The sequence below is a fragment of the Caloenas nicobarica genome, chromosome 1, assembly GCF_036013445.1.
Source record: "Caloenas nicobarica isolate bCalNic1 chromosome 1, bCalNic1.hap1, whole genome shotgun sequence".
Lineage (NCBI taxonomy): Eukaryota > Metazoa > Chordata > Aves > Columbiformes > Columbidae > Caloenas > Caloenas nicobarica.
Window position 1 is genome coordinate 16,723,586 of NC_088245.1, and position 22,859 is coordinate 16,746,444.

A 22,859-nucleotide genomic window follows, 5' to 3' on the forward strand; every position below is an offset into this window, starting at 1 on the left:
TTTGCAAGAATGGGCAGCAGGATCCTTTGAGATTAAACCCAAAATCATCTTAGCAAAAGGGGGAGTTGAGAGGTGAGAGGGAAGGTGGTAAATTTGCTGACAACTGGTGATAGAGGAGATGGGTGTGGAAGCTGAAAAACAGATGCAGGTGAGACATCACCTCTGTAAAGAGTCCTTGGCTGGATAGCCGTGTGGAGCCAGCCACTGCTCACTGACTTTCTGCGAAAGCAGTGACTAACCTAGAAATTTCATATGTGTCTTAATAAAATAAGAGCAGAAAAATACACTGATATCAGCATCAGTATGCTCTTCAGGCTTGTATCGCAACCTGAATTTTATTCCTTTCTTGTTATCTTGCTCTTTGTAGCTTCAGTAAACACAACAGGAAATCATTGGTCAGTCAGACATCCACCTTATGCTCTAATTTCACATGTTTATTTCGCAAAAGTAAGCAAGACAGCTCTTGGTCAGCATTTGTATCAGAGACATCAAAGAAAAATGGAGGTTTTGTGTGTGTGTATCTGGCTATCTATTCTCTCTGAGCATTGAGCTGCGGGTGTAATTTTAGATCTTTTTACACTTTTTTGAAGTTCTGGTTATACTGCTAGTTCTTTCCCATCCCAACAATTTATTTATTTTCTGTTTTTGAGAAAATGATAAGGACTTTGACAAAAACATAGAACGTGTTATAAGTGATACAAGCTGAATCCAAGAATCTTCAGCCAAACATTTTACTGTCTTTTAAGAGCAGATTAGATAAAACATGAACTTCCCTGAGTGTTGGCATGGATTAAATTTATTGCAGATATGGATCTTTGGTGGAGAAAGAACTTCTCAGAATGGGATTTAAAAGTGTCTGTAGTCAGCTGCTTTCTCCAGCCTGCCTTTGTTAGCTATGAAACCCACCAGCCGAGTCCTTCCGAACCTGAAGGAGTTGAAATGCAAAGGAAAAAATCTTACTTTGAATTTCAAAACCCAGATAATTCTAGGCTCCTGCCTTACAAAGCCAGAAAGGGAACACAGAAAATCACCAGCAAATGTACACTGACCTCTAAGAATATGCCATTAAGCTTCACTTCTGCAGAGAAAGAAAAAATAAACATTCTCCATGCTACTCCATGTACACTTTGATAGCTTTTTATCTAAAATAGGTGATTTTAGGTTTAATCTCAAAGGATCCTGCTGCCCATTCTTGCAAAAGGTTCATGCTGATTCTATATAACCTGAAAACATGGTAGTAGCCCAAATCAGTTACACTGAGCGAAGTAGCACGAATTAAATGAAGGGGACAGGCACAGAGGGCTCTGCTATGCTCAGTAAGATGGGCACAAACCACACATTTTGATATGACCAAATGTAGTATTCTATGTCTTGGAATGAAGAATGGACGAAAGAAGATGAGACACTGCTAGAGCAAAGAGACACTGGAGGAGGTTTGGGGTCCTGTTGGGCAACAACCTGAGCATGAGCTCCCAAAGCAAGGCTGAATCAAAACGAGGTAGAGCAGCCTCAGATATACAGACAAGCAAAGGCAGAGATGTTATAGTTCATTTGTCATACTGGTAATGCCTTGGTGGAATAATGTCCTATTCTGGTGTCAGAAATTCGTGGAATATACTGATAAAATGAGCTTGGTACAAAGAGAAGCCACAAAAGTGTTTGAAGGACTAGAAAAACACATCTTCCAATGACAGCACCAGGGACCTCAAACTGTCTTTAATGGCCAAGAGAAGTATCAGTCTCACAGGAGTCTTAGTGTAACCACAGGGCCAGAAATCTGGTGGCAGAAGCTCTTTAAACTAGCAAAGGTGAGATTCAGTTTCTCTTAATGAAACTGGACAGATTCAAAGGCTGACATTTTAACTCTTGGAACAGCTTGTCAGGACCTGTGATAAAATCTCCTGTAGTAGAAATTTTTAAATGAGAAGTGGATGCTCTTCTGAAACAAATATTCTTGCTCAATAATTTAGGATTTCTTTGGAACTGTATCGCTAGCGTGTGTCATACCAACTGATCACAGCACTTCCTCTTGGGTTTGCAATTATGAACAATGAAAGGAGTATTTTGTAGGTTATTTTGCAAAATGTATTTAGATTTCTGTGACAAGTCAGTGCTCTTGGAGATCTCCGCATACTTTCAAAGATCATAAATTGGCATCGGTATAATCAGCTTTTTGGTAAGTTTTGACATGTAATGTATTTTGAATGTTTAACTTGTGAAGGTTCTGGTAATTACTTTTTCGTATGATCGAGTGTAACTGGAATCTCCTTGGAAGTTAAAGCAATTCCGTGCCATTCTCACGCAGGGGCTATTTGCCACTCAGGTTGTCAGTGTGTCTAGAACAAAAGAAAAAAACACCGGGTCTACAATGAGCATGAAGTAGAGAACAAGATGGCACTACAGCAGAGCTGCTGCCTGGCTGGTGGAGCAGTGACCCCTTTCCCAGCCCCCGCCCTTGCCCAGGGCTGGGCTTGCAAACAACGCTGGGCTGCTGGTACGACCCAGAAAGCTGAGTGTGAGATCCACGCATGCCGGTTACCCCAGAGGTGTGGGGTAATGTGACCAGGGATGGACACGGGAACAGTGACATGGCGATGCTCAGCACTGTGATGCATCACCCCGGAATGCCCCAGGGCTGGAGCCCTGGCAGTGGCATGTAGAGACCTGGGCTGGGAGACCTGTCACTGTGCTCACTGTAAATGCATAAAATGCAAATGCTGCCATGGAGAATTATGAAATGAAAGCAAGATGAGCACATTGGGCTCAGAGGGAAGGAGACTCGCAGGGCTTTCTCTTGCAGGGAACGTTTCCATCACAAGGGGGAAATAGAGCTGCCAGAGGATGTGCAGACAAAATTGCGGTCCCTCTCTAGGGACTAACAAACCAAAAGGATTAGAACTTGCACAAATGCAGAATGCCACCTTTGTAAACCCTAGCAATGATCTCAGGTCATGCCTCATGGCCACTGAGGAGGCCTCCTATAAGCATTTCAAAGAAAAAAAAAAGTGTAGCAGATCATTCTAGTGTCCTCTCCTGTTTGAAGTCACACAATAAACTGAGCAAATCCTGTGAATTTTGAGGAGACACCACAGTTCCAATTAGCAAGGCTGGTGGTCCCAGTATCCTCGTGTGGGGTGTCCTGGCTGCGGCACTGGGGGTTGGTGAAAGCCGCAAAGGAGGGGAGGAAAATGTCCTTCCCTGAGAGGAGCTGAACAGTGCCAGCTGGGGAAGCCCTGAGAGTGCAGGGGCAGCGAGAGGGGCACGGCTGGTGGGAGCAGAGCCTGGGACCCATTCTGAGCAGCCCGAGACAGCGAGGCTTTTCCTAGTGACCCAGAAGGGATTGTGTAGACCTTGTAGCAACCGGACAGTCTCTAAAGGTTGTTGCAGAGTCACACTGCAGAGAAAGACCTGTGGAAATGATCCTAAAGTAGTGAGAGTTGTAGGTGAGTCTTCTCTGTTCATTGAACTTTACTCAGGTGATCATTGCAGTTGTAGATTGTGCTCAAACAATTTTGGAGTGCTGTTTGTAAAGAAGAGGTGCGGTAGATCCACTGGCCCAGAGCAACTCAGTTTCCTGCTGGGGAAGTTTTCTGCTCTGTCCACTCCTTGGTTCATGCTGCTTCACCTGTAAGCACTTGCCTCCAGCCCCACCTCCATTTCTGGTGTGTGACCACAGTCTACCACTTGTGGCATAGAACAAAACTTTCTCATGATCTTGCCGATAGCTCAGGACTACTCTGCTTCCTCTCACCTTTTCCCTCCTTATTCCCTATATAAACTCACACCTGGAAGTCTGCTCACATCAGGAAGGCTGCTCAATATTTTACCCCTTTTCTTCTATGACTCTACTTCTACTCCTTAATGTCCCCTCAGGTAGAGCTCCTGTTTGACCCTCTCTTGTTCGGGAGTGATTAAACTACATTGGGTCTGCCAAGTGAAATATTTACTTAATGGGACATCTGTGATCTCTGAAAAGCCAATACCAAACCTGTCACAAAAATGTCCTCTCAATTGCTAGCTGCTTTCTCCAGATCCTTTCATCCATAGGTGATGGTGGATGATGAGGTTCTGCTCCGTCCTGCCATAGTTTCCCACTCTAGGTCTGTCTGAGCCTCTTCCTTTAAATTTTGGTCCTGATGCCTTCTCCGAGCAGCAGTAACATAATTTTAGGATATTTTCCCTCTTTATCAAGAGTCCAGATCCCAGATTTGTAATACTTCTTTGGTATATCACGATGCCACAATAGTTTTGCAGTCATCCACAAAAGGTCTCAAAACTTCTAGTTTAAAAATAAATTTTTAAACTCAAATAAAATATAGACATTTCAATAGAAATTCAGAGGAAGCAGGAAGGAAAGCAATACTGTTCTCTGGTCTTTGAAAGGGTGTTGATCAGTTTTTTTCACCACCTGATTATGCTTTCTGGAGGATAAATCTGAGAAAGCTGAGATAAAAAGCATGGCAATTACTAGATCTCTCTATATATGCATACATACATATATATAAAACTTTGCACAATAATTTTGAAGATACAAGCAATGTTCCTCTCTTTTTGCTTCCATGGGCAAAGCCTGAAAGAAAAACTGTTATGAGCCATTGCCAAGTTGGTAAAGACAGAAGAAAATGTCCTTAACACTGATGTGTTTTTAGATCAAGCAGCTGGAGGCACTGTACTTTCTGGCAAAGAAAAAACATTTTTTTTGGTAATACATAAAAGAAAATAACACAGTGCATAAACTACACATTTCATTATTCCTTAATCTGTTTCATGTGATCATAGAGGTTTAGAGGCTAGAAAATGAGAAGGCGTTTGAGAAACTCCAACCTACAATGTCTAGAATTAACACATAGCTGAGAAGCAATGGAGGTAAAAACAGTGTTTACTGGGAGATGCAAAGTCTGTTTGCCTACCTGAAACAGATGCTTCCTGTTTTCCATCATCTAAGGGGAGTTTTAAACCATGAAGCAACAATTTGAAGATGACTGTTATGTCTTCAAGAGCTCTTTTGTATAGGGACAAATCTTCTTTTGTGTATATTTACCAGACAACTCTATTTTTTTGTGTGTATTGTAAGTTCTTATTTCTTTCTTGGTGAATCACCTGCAGCTACACATTTGAGCCCTGTTTTGAAAAAGTAGCTATTTATAAATTCATAAAATATACTTGCACATTAAATGTTCATGTCAAGCTGGCAATAAAAATAGAATAACAGGATGTTTTATTTAGGATTTAAAAGATTATGAAACCACTGTTATATAAAATATTTGCGCACATTCTTAGTTTCAAATTGTCTGAGGGCTAAATTTAATATTTTGAGTGATGCACAGAATTCCTACTGACTTTTCTGCAAGTGATGTATATGACAAAGGTGCCCCTATATTAGCATTTTACTTCAGATGAGGACAAAGCTTTTGAAGTGAATCTCCTGACGGTCTCCATTTACTGCACTTGGGTCAGGCAGCCTGTGAAGTGAATTTCTTTCACATGAGCTAAATGAGAATAGGTGCTCTAGGACAGCACACAATGCACTCCAACCATCAAGAAGCATTCAGGCTATATGGAAGTAAATAATCTATAAAGTGTATGGGGTAGGTGTTGGCTCTTCAGCACCGAGCCTTTCCCTCTTCACTCTGCTCCTATTGCACGGTATTGCTTTCTAAGGTAGACACTGGCTTCAAGGCCAAATGTAGTCTGAAAAATTGTTTCCCCTAAAGATTAATAAAACCAGTGGGGGGAGAGAAGGAGATGCAAAAATAAATATCTAAGGAGAAGTTTGGGCTTTGGGGTTTTGTCTGAGCTCATTTTCACTCATCAAAGAGGAGTTTTCCCCTCTGAAACCTCGTCTGTAACAGAAATTTGAAAAATTTTCAGCCTAATTGCTGGATAGATAGTACAAACCCAGAATTCCCAACAGAGTGTTTGTCCTGGCTTCGGTTGGGATATAACTAATTTTCCTCCTAGTAGCTGGTATGGTGCTGTGTTTTGGATTTAGAATAACAATAATGTTGATAACACACTGATGTTTTAATTGTGGCTAAGCAGTCAAGGACTTTTTGGCTTCTCATGCTGGTCTGCCAAGGAGAAGACAGGGAGGTGCACACGAAGCTGGGAGGGCTTTGGTCAGCTGATCCAAACTGGCCAAAGGGATATTCCATATCATATGATGTCATGCTCAGTATATAAATTTGGGGGAAGCTGGCCAGGGGGGACTGCTGCTTGGGGATGGGCTGGGCATCAGTCAGCAGGTGGTGAGCATTTGCATTGTGCACCATTTGTTTTGCATATTATTTCGTTATTATTATCGTCTCTTCCTCTGCTATCCTATTAAACTCTCTTTATCTCAGCCTGCAAGGTTTTTTTCTGTTCTCTCCCCCGTCCCACTTGCGGGAGGTGTGAGCAAGCGGCTGCATGGTGCTTAGTTGCTGGTTGAGGTTAAACCGTGACACTGTTAAAATGCTCCTAGTTTGCATAGTGCTTCTCTTCCTGCTATGTTAGTTTAGCCTGCTAATGCTAATTTTTCTGGGACAGTGAACCGACTTTCACGATTCCTAATGTAACATCTATAATTCTGTTATGATATGTTGTTTTGAGATGCAGAGGTCAAATCAGCAGCTACTGAAATACTGCTTTATGAAGGCTATCCTTTTAAATATGCCATCGATTTTTGTTTTAACGATACTCAGGTCTGGCAAATATGCTCTATTATAGCCATTGCAGGTATTAATGTCATAGTCGTTTTATTAACCTAGTTCAGATATTCTCTGATAGCTTTTTGTTTTGCCGTGGTCACTTTTCAAGTAGAGCTGTTTATCTCCCACTTTTGTCTACTTTGTTGTTCTTCCTTTTACTGCTCCAGATCACACCCTTTAATTGTAAATCTTGTGAGGCAGGACAACTGTTGATTATTTGGCTCTGTGTTCTTAATAGAGCCATTATTAAACATAATAAGTATATCTCATGCTGAACCTTAAAAAGCAATAATTATCTTATTACAAGTAGATCTCAAAATCCACCCGTTCAAGTGCAAATGCTTTCTTCATGCTTTCTTCTTTTTCCACCTCAAGAAAATAGAAGATGCTAATTTACAGATAGTAAAAAAATTAATCTTCTCTGTAGTTTTTATTATGACTGACATGATTACAGTGAGTTTTGTGTTAGTTCCTATGCAACCAATTCTCACACACATTTAACAAGTCAAACCTGTTACAGTTCCTTTTCTTAATTCTGTTTGTTTTGTACCATTTAGGCCTAGAAATTGCTATAGGCATGTGCTATACTTGCTTTGGTCTTACTGAACACAGGGAATAAAGAAATACTGAGATTTCTCCTGCTTAAATGTAGGTAACTGCAGCCCAGACTTGGAGATGAGGGGGTGCCCCTTGCAGTCAGAGCTGACAACATCACCTCCACGGTGTCTCACCCCCCCTGGAGCAGGCTCTCACTTATGGCCAGGTGAATCCCACCCTGAAGCCCATTGCTGGCCTTTACCAGTCTCACTGATCACAACAGGAGCCTAGACACTCAGCCCAGCGTGCACACCTACTCTATAGACATCTAATAGTAGCTGAGGCGATTCCCATCCAAGGAGTCAACTGCTTTGAAATTGCAGCAATTCAGATCATCTGGCACTGGATTGGAACTGGATCACCAGTCTTACTGTGATATTTCTTTCCTTGGATGAGTTCCAGCTGAAGCTCTCTGTTCAGCCAGGCCGGTCTTCTTCGCTGACGGCCTGTCTTTCGGCACAAGGGGACAGTGCTCAGGCACATGTCAGATTTCCTTCTTGAAGAACGACCAGCTTTCCTGGACTGCTTTGCCCTTCGGAGCTGCCTCCCAAGGGACTCCGTCAACCAGGCTCCTAAACAGGCCAAAGTCTGCCCTCTGGAAGTCCAAGGTGCCAGTTCTGCTGACTGCCCTCCTGACTTCTCTAAGAATAGAAAACTTGATCATTTCATGATTGCTGTGCCCAAGGTGGCCCCTAGCCATCACATCGCCCCCAAGTCCTTCTCTGTTTGAAAACAACAGGTCCAATGGGTGCCTTCCCTAGTTGTCTCGCTCACCAGCTGCGTCAGGAAGTTGTCTTCCATACACTCCAGGAACCTCCTGGACTGTTTCCTCTCTACTGTATCGTATTTCCAGCAGACATCTGGTAAGCTGAAGTCTCGCATGAGAACAAGGGCTAGCGATTGTGAGACTTCTCCCAGCTGCTTACAGAATACCTCATCTGCCTCTTCATCCTGGTTGGGTGGTCTATAACAGACTCCCACCATTATATCTGACTTATTCTGTAATATTGACAGCATTTCTGTTAAAATCAGCTGAGGTGTGGGGATGGAGAAGCCTGAGCAATACTAGAAATTTACAGTAAATAGCTGCTGAAGCAGGAAGAGTTGATGAAGAAATCCAAAGGAGAGAGTGACAGAAGTAATCTTCAAGAGACAGTATTTGGGAACACTCCTTTCTGTGGCAATATCTTTACCGCATTCCTGTGTGTCACTGAACCTTCCCAAAGAGGTGAAACACCCCAGGCACTGCTGTGTGAAATAACCCATTGAAACACCCAAGCAGCGTGCAGCTGAGAGAGCTGAGCAGCCATTCTGCCTGCTTGTGACACCACGGAGCAGCTCGCAGGCAGCAAACACAGCTGATGGGGACAGCTGGCAGAGAGCACATCTGGCAGAGAGCACATCTGGCAAAGAGCAGAGCTGGAAGAAGCAGCTTTGAGCTAGTCCAGCGTCCTGGGGGCAGTGAGCAGCCAAGGGGAGTTGCTAAGTTCAGCTTAGAGCACAGAGTCCTTCCTGGCTTCTCCATACTGAAACACAGTGGTGACACATCAAGCTCACACAGCACCAGCCAACTCTGTGTTTTGGGACAACAGCTCGAGCCCTGATTAGATAGTCTATATGATGAAAAGTGGGGGTGATTAAAGGAGGAGGGTTCTGGCTGATATTTTCTTTGCTCTCTGGGATGTATCAGGTCAGGACTGCAGCCAGTATACTCTGAGGGAGGGTAGTTTTGTTTGCTGTAAATTTTTTCTCACTCAAACACTTAAAAAATTCTATTATTTAAACTCAAGCGTGCAAAAAATTGTTTGTCAATGGGGAAAAATGTTCATGTTTTAGGTGCATTAATTTAATTCCCCTGAGTTTCAGGCTGACACTCAGACTCCTGTTCTGTGTTTCCTAAGGTCTCCTGGAAACAGCATCTGCTGCCTGTGGCCATCCCATGCTTGGGGAAAGGGCTACAACTTGCCTTCTCCTGTTCTATAGCACCATAAACTCCTTACAGCTGTCATCCATTTTGTCTCCAATTCTGTGTTGAACATGCTGCTCCCTAAAACAGAGTTCTATATATTACATGTATGATCTGTACCTTTGCATCTTATAGGCATATGTTTGCATTTAACGACATTGCCCCATTGTTTCAGGGAGCCCAGTTTACCATGAAATTCCAATCAATTGATAGAACTACTTTTTTCCTTATTAATGGTCTCCATTATGTTTTATCTGTGAAGTTTCCCAGAAAATGAGAAATACAATGACCAGAACTTATCCTGCAACATGCCATTAGAAATGCTCCCTAGAATTACTTTCTGAGTCATAATCTTTTTAGCATGTGCTGCATTCATTTTGTATAGTGCTAATTTTTAATCAACATATCATTTGGTGAGAAATTATATCAAATCCTTTAGTGAAATCTAGATGTATTACATTGCATTGTCTCCATTCACTGATTTTATCAATAGAAGTAATTATCTGGCATTATTTGTTTTCTGTGTGCACTCTGTTGCCCATCCTCTGCAGTTATCTTTAAAATCCACATGTTGAACCTTAGCCTAATTTAATCTCTTTGAGGCAGGAACAATTCCAGTGTTAAGACAGTGCAGAGCACAAAGGGAATTCAGAGTACTACTAATAATAACCGTATGCCGACTATTCTTCATCTCTCTGCTGTGATCTAGTTGTTTCACATTTATCGCATTACTTTAGTCAGAACAGAATTCGAAGTACCAAGTCCAGAAAAGGAATTTGGTAGCTACAAGTTACGTCCTGAAGTATCCTTATTATCGGATTCTCCCTCTAAGAAGAATTTTAAAGCCTATGTCAGAAGACCACATTTCTTAAGTGGAGCATATATACATACAGACACCTGGAAAAGACAGCTCTTTAGAATTAGCCTCTAAGAAACACTGAAAACAAGGCTCTGTTTGAGATCCCACTGCTCTCCATGACAGACCAATTTTGCTGCATGTCAGCTCACTATCCCAGAATATTTATTCTTTTAGAAACAGAATAATATTCACTCTTTCCCATAAACCATGAGGGGCATCCTTCTCCCCTGTCTTCTGCATACAGGGGCAGTGATCCAAGCACTGAGACAGATCCATTTCCTTCCTGAGTCTGGAAGTTCAAATCCACATCTTGTGTGTGTGGCAACATCAAGCTGCCTTGAAAGAGGCAAGAGGCGGCTGTGTGCTGAGGCTGTTCTGTTTGGAAAAGGAACATGAGATTCTCAGAGAAGAAGGGGTCTTACAGGCAGTCAGGTCAACTCCCCAGGAAGAAGTGTTGCCCTAAAAAATAATGGCCAAGATACAGATACGAAAGAAGGATCTCATGAAGCCCAGCAGCCCAATACCGCTTCTGCTGGGGACAGGCCCCAGGTTTCACACTAACTGTGCAAGGGCTTAGGACTTGTCAGGTTTCGTCTAAACTTGTCTTTGCCTGCATGGAGAAAGGCGTAACAACGTGTTGGAAAACTAGCCCCAGGGTGGGGATCCTCAGAGTGGGGAAGAAGCCCTCCACATCATACTCCTCCTTCCAGCAAAGAAGTAGAAGGAACTCCATCACGAACATCACACTTCTCCTAGCAAAGGGCATGGGACGCTGGTGGCTTACTGCAATTCCCATCTTCTTCTTTAGCAATACTGAGGCCGCCAAATACAGGGCAAAAAATGAAAGTCTGAGGGAGAGCCCAACAGCAGAGATAGGGAGGTTTTGTAGAAGAGTTTTAACACTATTATTAATGTCATTCTGTATTAATCAGACAATTTGTACTGTGGCAGGTGGTATTAATATGACTAGACTAATCTTAATAACTGTCTGTTTTATTGTAATTCATCTTAAGATTTTCATTAGACTAGCGATAAATTCTTGGCTTCCCATATAAAGTGTTTTCTTTCCTGCCCAAAACAAGTTTTTGAGTACAACACTGTTGTACATTCCCTTTCATGCAATAACCATGGTGAGGAGCAGTGGCAACATAAACAATCATCACATCATAGTTAAATTCTATTAATTTTGTAACTTTATTTTTATCTGAGCAAATATTTTTTAAAAGATGTAATTATTTTCTGTAGTCATGGTTCCACATATTTAGCTAAATAACTTCTGCTGTCATAAACTCTGCAGTAAAAGTGAGTTTTATAAAATAGAAGCTGTCCCTTTTTATTGCAATGCCTTTTTTACATATCTAATCTATTCTTTAATATGACAAACAGATCATGGAAGTATTACTTTCGGTGTGATTGTAAATAAAGTATATGTGTTCTGGGACCTGATGAGATGCATCCCAGAGTCCTGAGGGAATTGGCTGATGTGGTTGCCAAGCCACTCGCCATGATATTTTAGAAGTCATGGCAGTCCCCACAACATCCTTCTCTCTGGATTGGAGAGATACAGATTTGATGGGTGGACTGTTTGGTGGATGAGGAACTGGCTGGATGGTGGCACTCAGAGAGTAATGGTCAATGGTACAATGCCTGGATGGACATCAGTAACAAGTGGTGTCCCTCAGGGGTCTGTACTTGGACCAGTACTGTTTAATATCTTCATCAACGACATAGACAGTGGGATTGAGTGCATCCTCAGCAAGTTTGTGGATGACTCCAAGCTGAGTGGTGCAGTTGACATGCCTGAGGGATGAGATGCCATCCAGAGGGACCTGGACAAGCTCAAGAAGTGGACTCGTGTGAACCTTATGAGGTTCAACAAGGCCAAGTGCAACGTCCTGCACCTGGGTTGGGGCAACCCCCAGTATCAATACAGGCTAGGGGACGAAGGGATTGAGAGCAGCCCTGCGGAGAAGGACTTGGAGGTACTGGTGGATGGGAGATTGGACATGACCCAGCAATGTGCTCCTGCAGTCCAGAAGGCCAGTTGTATCTTGATAAAAGGAGCATGGTCAGCAGGTGAAAGGAGGTGATTCTGCCCCTCTGCTCTGCTCTGGTGAGACCCCACCTGGAGTACTGCATCCAGCCCTGGAGCCTTCAGCACAGGAAAGACATGGACCTGTTGGAGAGGGTCCAGAGGAGGCCACAAAAATGATCAGAGGGACAGAACACCTCTCCAGTGAGGACAGGCTGAAAGAGTTGGGGTTGTTCAGCCAGGAGATGAGAAGGCTCCAGGGTGACCTTATTGTGGCCTTTCAGTACTTAAAAGGGGCCTATAAGAAGATGGGGACAGACACTTTAGAAGGGCATGCTATGATAAGACAAGGAGTAATGGTTTTAAACTAAAGGAAGGGAGATTCAGGCCAGACATGAGGAAGAAATTTTTTACAATGAGGGTGGTGAAACACTGTCACAGGTGGCCCAGAGAGGTGGTAGATGCCCCATCCCTGGAGACATCCAAGGCCAGGCTGGACGGAGCTCTGAGCAACCTGATCTAGTTGAAGATGTCCCTGCTCACTGCAGAGGGGTTGGACTAGATGACCTTTGAAGGTCCCTTCCAGCCCAAACCGTTCTATGATTCCATCGACATCAAGGAAGAAAAAGAATTAAGGAAGTACAACACAATTTGTTAAAATCTGAACAATTTTGCATCTCTAAAATGATATATTTATGTTTCAAAGGTCTCTCTTCTCAAAGGGGAAAGGTTATTTATAGATGTTTTAAACATAAAAAAGTGAGAGTTAAAGAAATCTGTATCTATTTGTTTAGTAGAAGTACTTTTACTATTTTGAATTTGCATTGCAGATGCCATTTCCCAGAAAGAATAGTGGGAAAAAACGCCTTTGATGGATATGTGATACAAGTTAGCTTTTGCAATTCTCAGCCTGTCTTCCTTTACTACAAAAGAATAATCAGTTTAATTAATTAGATTCAGATAGCAAATGTCTGTAAGAACCTTATTTTGGAAGGCACAATAAAAAAGAATAGCATTTTTAAGAGAGCTTTTCAAAGAAAAACTAAAAGGGTGATATTATAAATTCAGTTTCAGACAATATAAAGAACAGGGTAAATGTGCAAAGATGCATTGCATAGTGAAATATATATCTAAGTTTTGGAGAGCAATTCAGAGTGTCGTACTGTATTTACTTTATAGGAAAACCGAGGGCCGTGGGGCAGACACAGAGCAATGCTGCAGAAGGTGGTTATGGCTTGGCTTGCACAGCCGTAGAGACTCTTGTATTAAGTTCACAGACTGGTTGGGAAGTGGCACCAAGGCTGATATTAACACCAACTCTACATTCTGCCTTTGGTTTGGACTTATCCTGAAAGAAATAAAAATTAATGGTGTAGTTAAAAAGAACAAACTGAGCTAGTTTTTGTACCGTGACTAATGTTTATTTCCTTACCATATTATGTTGTGCTGTGAAACGCTACTATTGGAAACAAACGAACAAAAAGATCAGGTTTGAGAGAATAACCAATAGAAGACTTTCATCACATTGATTTTCTGTGTTGAGAGAAGCTGCCAAGCCGCAGCTGGGGTCAGGGTCAGGGCTTCAGCACCGATGGTGCTGCTCGGCCCTGCGGCCTGGAGGACCAGGCCAACCGGAGCTTCAGGGCTGTCGGCGCACTCGGAATGGATAAACGCGGGCAAGGGTGCAGGATGGGGGCCGAGTGGCAGGACAGCAGCTCTGCGGTAAAGGTCTTGGCAAACGAGGGGCTGAACACGAGAGACCAGGGCACCCTGGCAGCCATGGAGGTCACCAGGACGCTGGGTGCCCGAGCGGCCGCAGAGCCAGCAGGTAATGGCAGGGATTTCTTCCTCCAGGTCACATCTGGGCACAGCGTTGGGACCCTTGCTATGAGACAGTCAAGCTGCAGAGATGCCAGCGCAAGATCATTAAGATGATTAGCGAGCTGATGATTAGACCATAATAAGCAAGAAGAACAGGGGGAGCTGTCCTTGTGTAGCCTGGAGATGAGAAGGACGAGGAGGAGTCTCCCTGCTGTCTGCCATTACCTCAGTGGAGCTGTCTGATAGCAGGAGAGTTGCCTCCGAGGTGCACAACAAAAAGGACGTGAAGCAACGGTCATGAGCTGCAGCAAGGGAAATCCTAATTGGACACAGGGCAAAATTTTACAAGTGGTTAATCACGGGACAAGTCACCTGGCGAAGTCGTACAATCCTGCCTTGGAGAGCTTCGAACCCCAGTGAACAAAGCCCTGAGCAACTTGATCTGGCTTTGAAGCTGGCCATGCTCAGAGCAGGAGGACTAGATGAAACATGGAGGTAATTTCCAAGCTAAATGATCCTATCATTCTTTGATAAAAACAGCAGGTTTCCACATTTTGGACAATGTGAAATAGTGCTTTCCCTGCTAAGTGAGCTACCATGCTGAGATGGACTCATGATGTAAAGTTATATTTGAAGTTTGTGTTAGATTTATAGTTGGATAGGCATCTACAGCAATAGGTAAAATAAAATTTACTGAGTTTGAAAAGTCGGATTAAACTCAGCTTTAGATAATATGAATAACTAATTTGCATCATTAAGATTCTCTGCCTCGAAGGACTATCAAGACAAGGCTAAATACAGATGTTAGAATCATAGAATAACTAGGTAAACCACATTTTTAATTTGAAAAGGGATGAGAAAGTAGGTTTTGAAGCACGACTCCTAAATTTCCTTGCCATATGAGTTTGTGATATAAGTGGCTTCTCAGCCAATGCTAAGCCAAGACAAGGGTTAGCCTTGCAGAAGGTAAATTCAAGATTACTGACTGAGCTGAGAAAAGAATATTGAGTTACAGTTCGACGACAGCTGAGAGTGACCCTTTCTGAAACACAGTTCATGATCCAGTTCTTGGGATCCAGGTGGCACTGAGGAGAACGCTTGTGCTGGGACTCTGCTTCCACAGGATGCCAGGTAGCAAAGGAATTGAATTCTGTATTGAATTTGTGGGATGGTCCTTAGAATTAGGTATGCTGCAAGGCTAAAACTGGACTGAGGCTTAGGAATTATGTATAAGGAATTTAACCTTGTGTTAGGAGCCCAAGCTTGTTCGTTATAAAGATTAACACGGGAGCATGTATAGTATTTGTCCAAAAAGCTTTTTAGAAGTATAACCTTTCTAAAAGTACAAACTTCTAAGTGCCTTGCCCTCTTGAAAGGTTATTTATGTTTCTCAGGAAACATACAAACTGGACTAAAAATATATTTTGTAATCAAATTTCTTCTACATTTGCTATATAACTCCACATAGCTATGCTAATTACATCACTAAGAAAATATGCACTGAAATACTAAATGACTAAGAATCTTAAATTAATATTGAAAGTATAATATTAACTTGCACTGAATTATCTGTTAAACTCAAGAGGGTTAATTAGTTCATTGTTCATTTCTGTTCTGTTGAGTTCTTATAAGGAGGAATGTGGCCCAGGCTGTTTAATTTTCTGCCATGATTTAGATATCCAATATGTTTAAGAATATTTTTTTCTAATTTTTCTCTTAGTCATGCAAAGTAATGTTAATTTACCATTTTTAAAGCTACTGAACTAGCAAATTTATTTTTCGTGTGTTTATAGTTAAATTCTAAATCAAATAGGTAGACATGAAATGAGGAACCACTATTCAAATATTTTTTTTTTAATTTCAGGGAGCTTTGTGTTTACCTCTGAGGAAAATTCAGAATTCAACTCGTGACTATTTTAAAATCTGACATTTATTTTTGCTTTATTTTTGTTCCAGCATTTTTCAGTGTTTTTGCTTCCCCACCCCACCAAAAAAAAAAAAAAAAAAAAAGAGAATTGTTCATGAAGTTACTTTCTCAGCTTTGACAAATGCTGGTTGCACTGGCAGCTAGCCAGCATCTTTTTTTCAGAATAACTTTAACACAACTGTACTAAGATTACCTAAATAGTAGGATAATTTTCATAGAATTCTTGCTGCTGTGACTCTGGAACGTATGCTGCTGGTATCTGGCAATCATCACAAACGAATTAGTTCTTTATTTTTGAGGATGAATGTTTATTCCATGGTTGGATAAATAATGTGTATGAACTCACTTTAGGAAAAAAAAAAGTTTTTCTTAGGGTGTAAGACCTTTCTGAAAAGAAGGGGAAAAAAAGGATTCTCATTTATTGCAGGTACAGAAGTCCTGACAACCATCAGCAGAGTTCAGTCTATGGTACTGATACAGTTTAATCTTTCATATTATGTTAAGGAATTTAACTCCCATTTGAGAAATATTGTGCAATTCTATAACTGAAAATAAGTAACGGATCAGGTCTCATTTGAATAATTTGTGGATATGAGCAAGTACACTGAGACAGCGGAACGTGACATGTAAGAAAATGGAAATGTTGTTCTTGTACTTTTCACACAGACATAGTACAACAAATACTCCAAACTCAGAAAATGCTACGTATGGGCTTACACCTCACTGAAGTCAGGCAGACTTGCTGCCCAACAACACAGTTATGAATTCGAGCATATGGTTAAATGCATTCCTGCATTAGTGCCACAGTCATTCTGGAAGATAGTCAAACTCATTACATTATTTGGGCTGCAAATTTTCAGCCTCATTAAAACCCTAATTGCTTGAATGGTGCCATGAAATGAGGAAAATCTTATGAACAGTGTTCCCAAAAGACAATCCCCACGCTATCAACTGTTTGTTTAAGGTATTGTAATGTAATGGAAAAAAATATAGAATTAAAATTCATGAATGATGGAATAAATTAGGGAAAAAGAAATATTTTTAAAAATTCACTTTCCCATCTGAAGTCCTTTTCTGTTTCCATGAAAGAAAGAGAAACAACTCTCTGAAGTTCTCATTTCTTCTCTAGATATTTTAGTGAGTTGCTAAATGTCATTACTATAAGTCACACTGTCTTTTTGATAGTTCATTAATAATGCAAAATCAACCCATATAACAAATTAATGTGTGGTAACAGGGAATATAACTGTCATTATAAAAAGTGATCAAAATAAATGCTGTAAAGTAGGAAAATTTAGTTCACAGATATAAATGAGTCACGAGTGATTAAAATTAGCTTCTTAGAGAGTTAGTGTATTCACTTTGGATCTTGCTTCTGGTAAATGGGCAGAAAAAGAAGAGTTTGCCCACAGTAACAGTAATTCTTCAAAACATCCTGAGCACAAGGACCTCAGCTTTGCTGCAGAGGTGTCCCAGCCGTGTAGGCAATGGCCAGGCTTCCACCCCACACCCAGGGGCACAGCAACCCAGACCACTGCACAGCTCCAACCCTGCCCCAAAACCTGCCGTCTGCACCCTGAGAGAAAACCATGGGCTCTACAGAACTCATCCATACAGGGTAACTCAGAAAATTACATTTCCTGAACTTTCTTTGAGTATCTGAACAAAAAGATCTTACTGCTGGAGGTCTTTCCTGGAGGTAATTTAACAGATTTTTTTTGCCAGACCGCGCATCTGACCTTAAAGCTCCTATCACGGAATAATGATTGATAATTGTAGGAGTGGATGTTTTTAATAGTGTTCCTAGTATTTTAGTTACTGTTGCTTGAGTCCTTGTAGGTTGAGACATAAAATCAATTGCAGAAGCCAAATCAACATCATAGATGATGCTGATAGGGTCTGTGATCCACTCAGATAGTCTTTCAGCTGGAAAACAGAGGTTGTTAATATCCTCTCACAATGCCACAAATCTTTCCAGACACAATTCCTTCTCTTCCCAGAATCCAGATGATAGGACCCCATCGTGTGGGAAAGACGTGCGCTTTCTGGTTCCGCATCCAACAGTGGGTTACCAGCTATGACAGAGCTGCCTTAAGGAGCCGTGAAGTTTTTCCTCTATGAAGGGCAAAGGGCATTTGTTGGTTTCTTCCACAAAACAGGTGTAATATTGGAAAAAAAATGAAGTAATTAACATAAAAATCTAGCACAGCTTTCAAAATGATTTTTGGACAGAGCTTCACTCTAAGCCTGACTGCATGAAAAATAGTACATGGAGTGACCTGGCAACATGTTGGAATTTAATTTATCTCTGAAGGAATACAAAAACACCCACCACTATTTTTTCAAAATGCTGAAGCAATAGACATGGTATGGGTACATATGGCGACAGGTTTTCTAAAATTCCTCTATCCTGGCTTACACTGAGAAATTCGTTAAAGAAAGTTCTAAAAAGCAATTGACAGAAAAGTCTGGCTTTACTTCTTGCTGTTTAGAATAGACAGTGTTACCCTGACTCCACTGGGATTCTTCTGGGAAGCTGAAATGACTCCTGAACCTGATATGTCACCTACATTAAGTATTTATGTGAGTTTGAGTGTGTGACTATTGACAGGCAGTGGGTCCAACACTCACCCAGATGAATCCAGGTTGTCTGTCACCCTCACCATATACACATTTGTCTGAATATTTACAGGTAGGTAATATATCAACAATTACTGGTCCCTGATGAAATCTGTGGTGGAGTCTCCAAAATATTAAATCTGAGACTGTTTTGGCACAGATGCTGATTTCTTCCATGCTCTAAACAGTGTTAGCTCAAGTCTCCTCTATGGTATTAGGAAATGAAGTCATGTGCATAAGTAATGAAAGGCACAACCTGACAGATGGAGAAGGATGGTTCAAACAGAGCAGTTTGGGTATTGCTGCTCTTAGGTTCAGAATTGCTGTAATTTTTTTCCTGAAGAAACTGAGTTTGACTTTACTCACAATGAAGAAAATAGATGTAGGTCAAGCGTGCTAATTTCTTCTGAATTAGCTAACTCACAAAGCAAGTTTTACATGTGAAGACTTTGCCTCCAAAGATGTGTTGCTAATGGTGGCAGTGATTTTATGAACACACTGGAAGCAGGCTGAGAGAAAAGATGTGGGTAGAGATTAGGCAGGGAAAGAAACTGTGAAGCATATTATGCCTAAAAGATTTGTAATACTCACATATTTTCCGCAAATCAGCTGATTTTTCTTAGAAAAATAAAAGGCCTAGAGGTGAGTGGGCATGGCAGGGAAGGATAGGAGAAAAAATAATCAAATCTTCAAGTGTAGCCCAAGAATATGGGAAGTGACTGAAGAGGAAGAAGTAGATTTCCTCTTCTGAAATTAAGATACTTTCCTTAAGTGCTCAAATGATCTTGTGATGAACACGTTGAGGTTTCATTTTGAGGGTGCCTGATCTTATGGTCATTGAAAGGAAGACCCTTGATTGTTATTTAGAATTCTCAAGACAAATTGTAAGCAGACAATCTTTTTGTCACCATCCTTGCTGCCATACTAAACACTCTTAGTTTAGTAGCACCTGAAATTGCTGCCATGAGCGAGTCGTGAGTTGTTTTTCTAGAGAAGTGGCGTTAAATGCATCCTCACATTTTTTTCTGGCAACCTGTCCAGAAATTAAATCAGTCTGGCCTATGGCACAGCTGAAGGTGTATGAATAATATTTCTTCATTCAAAAAAGAGACCTATTCAGTTCGATTCTTTGTCCTTTAAAAGGAAATCTGAACTGTAATGTGACTTTGTTGACTGCTAAAAACTAGTACTAAAAATATTCCCAAATCACATGCTTAGAACTTGAGATCCATCCTACATGCTTCCCTCTGCCATAAGAACCAGAAAAAGTGCTCAGCAGTTCTAAAATTCCTCTGTCCATAGATGTAAAGACCTTACTAAGCAGTACTAAGTGTAAGAAGTGAAATGGGTTCCATGACACCTCCTGGATGACTCTGAGAGTGTTTCAGGGGTCTTTGGCATCTTGAAGAGCTCCTGAATGGACTGAAAACTGTGACAGGATCTGATACTACCACTGCTTGACTTGGAATGGCTGTGCTGATCCTATGGAACTTTCCTTAGGGTGTGGAAAGAAGGAGCCTTATGGTTACTGCTGCTGATCTGTCTCTTCTGGCCTGGAAGGAAGTTTGAAATAATCCAGGAAACTTTATCTAGAGCTAAAGGTGATTTGATAGATAACATAGCCAGTTCTGGTGTAGGTAAGTATAACTGAGATGAGAATATTTGTTGGATAGCTATCCTTTGTGTCTTTGGAGTGGGGAAGTGGTATTTACACTTTGTGATTTTATACTGCAGGGAATCGGTAGAGAGGTGTACAAACAAACACATTACTAACTTTGTCATGGTAGAGAAATGGCAAAATCATCAGCTGTCTGCACTGATGACTCACTAACTTCCCCATGCTTGTGCCATGGTGACAAGGTGCTCTTTTCTCCTGCAGACAGCAGGGATAGGCTTCAAAGGCTTTGAAATGTAAGCCTAGATACATTTTACTGAAGAATGTATTCTTGACACCTGTGAGACGGCAGACATAAGCCCTTGAAAAACTAGCACTTAAAGTGAAAACTGTGAAGGAGCGGAGATTTTTTCTTTATGTCTAACCTCTGAGTCAGACACCTCCTTTAGACTTCACTATCACTAAAACAGAGCTTCATCAGTATTTGTGCGTTTTGAAAGTGGATTACAAAATCATGGAGTTCTAGGAGATAATTCATACTAGAAGAATAAAGGGACTAAACATACCCATCGGCATGTTGTATCGCGGGTGGTTTTTAAAGCCTGCGGTCTGGATGTAGCCACGGTGCTTGCTGATGGTTTCAGTAATAATGGTGGTGCTGATGGTTCCACATGGTCCAGTAAATGCTAAATGCCTTGTCTTTGGTCAATGGATTAAACCAATCAGCAGCAGCAAAGCAAGAGGAAGCTAAGTGTAGTGATCAAAGGCAGGAAATAAAGATATAACAATTCTCAAACTGCCATGTGTTTTAGGATCGGCAGTGTTTCGGTGCTATGTTTACCTGTCAGAAAGGACCAAGTTACGGCTCAGTTCACCCCATTCTTCAGGCTCTTGGAAGAAACAGTATGACAGCAGTCAGGCTAAAATGATGGTGTATGTCAGACATTAATTAAGATAATTACTGAACAAATACTTGAGGAAGAACCAGGGAATATGGTATGTTCATCACAAATTCAGACTTAGTAAGCAGTATTTTGCCATGAAAATGGTATTGTGTTATAGTTGCAGCTGTTTTGTTCCAATAATGCTGAAGCTCACTTCTAAACTCACTCTCATACTCATCCACACATTGTTTCACATCTACAGAAGTATAGATACCATTTCCAGTTCCTTAACTTTCTACAGAATAGTTTGTGTTGGGTTTGTGTGTGGGTTTTTAGAAGTGCAAAGACTGAATCATAAAACTTCTTTTCTTGAGATGTCTAATTAATGATCTACAATGCAGAAAGCTGAGGGGGTGGAGGGCAGTAATTAATGTTTGCATCCTGTGGCATTCGGGTTCAATTATACTGCTGAAACCTGGAAGCAGTGATGCTTTAAAGCAATCATTCAGTGCTACACATTACAGCTATTCTGGAATCTGCAGTTTGTTCATAGTTAGTGCAGTAATTACTGCAAGTATATCCCTCATTCCTTAAATTAGGTTGCAGATACTGAAACAAGTTGTGTAGATATCTGATAATTAGCATCAGCTGACAACAATAAAGTAGCAATCACAAAAGAAAGTGAGGAAAATACGTCTTGCTTTCCATTGCAAAATTTTCACAGCACCAATGATCTCATTCAAATGTCAGCATAGCATATACAACACACAGCCCTAGTGTTTCTTTCACACTTTAATCTGGTAGGTATTCTGTATGTAAATTCCAGATATTTTCCTAATACTTGGGCATTGTTGCAGTCCCTACACCACAGTGCCATTTAAGAACAAGGAAATACAAGGTGCCTCTCTGGAATTACAGTAATGTATATTAGCCCCGTTGATGCATATCTTTCAACTATTCCTCATTTTAGATTTTAGTTTCTCTCTTTCCCATATAAATCACTCTCAGTACTTGAGAATTACATACTTACTCTAAGACAAAACATTAGAAGACAAAATAGCTGTGCCTTTGTAAACATCATGAGAGAAGATGGATATCTCCCCAGCAACACTGAAGACTTGAATTTCCTTAATGCCTTCATTACTTTCATAGGATGCTCTACTTATGGAATCACCAATAACCAACTATTTCCACTTTTCTAAGCAGAATAAAACATTAAGATCAAATAATATAAAAATGATCAAGCCAAACCCCCACCCAAACCAAAGCAGTGATCTAAAGTGGATCAGTAGGGAAGAATATAAGATCATATCACACTTACGTGATATACTTTTAAGTTACCCATGCCTATAGCTATTAAAATAGTTTTATAATATATAGTAATATTATAGTCATTACAACAACTATTAATGCCTTTTAAGTTATTCATGCCATGCCCTGTGGGATCCACTGATTATGCTTAGATTTTTACAGATTATAAAAGAGGGAGGAACAGTATCATAATGCTGAGAAAGAGTTTTAATTTTTTCTTAAAATCTGTTCTTTCATTTTTAGTCATCTAGTACCCTATTTGTACTCGGCATTAGCATCTCAAGACGCCAGTGGTCCTTCACCCATCCCTTCACGCTGCTGCACAGAAAAAATAATAGTGAACTAAATTTACCTGTGGGGTTTTTTTAGCAATTTCAGCTATAGGCTTACTGGTTTGGCTGGCTGCAGGCACACCTAGAATACTTGTGACGATACGTGGTTTCTTGGCTGTACCGAAAACTTCAGACAGGCTGGTTTAAGAGGAAATACTTTGGTGATACCTGATGAGAAACTGCGTTGTGTTCAACAACAGGACAAGA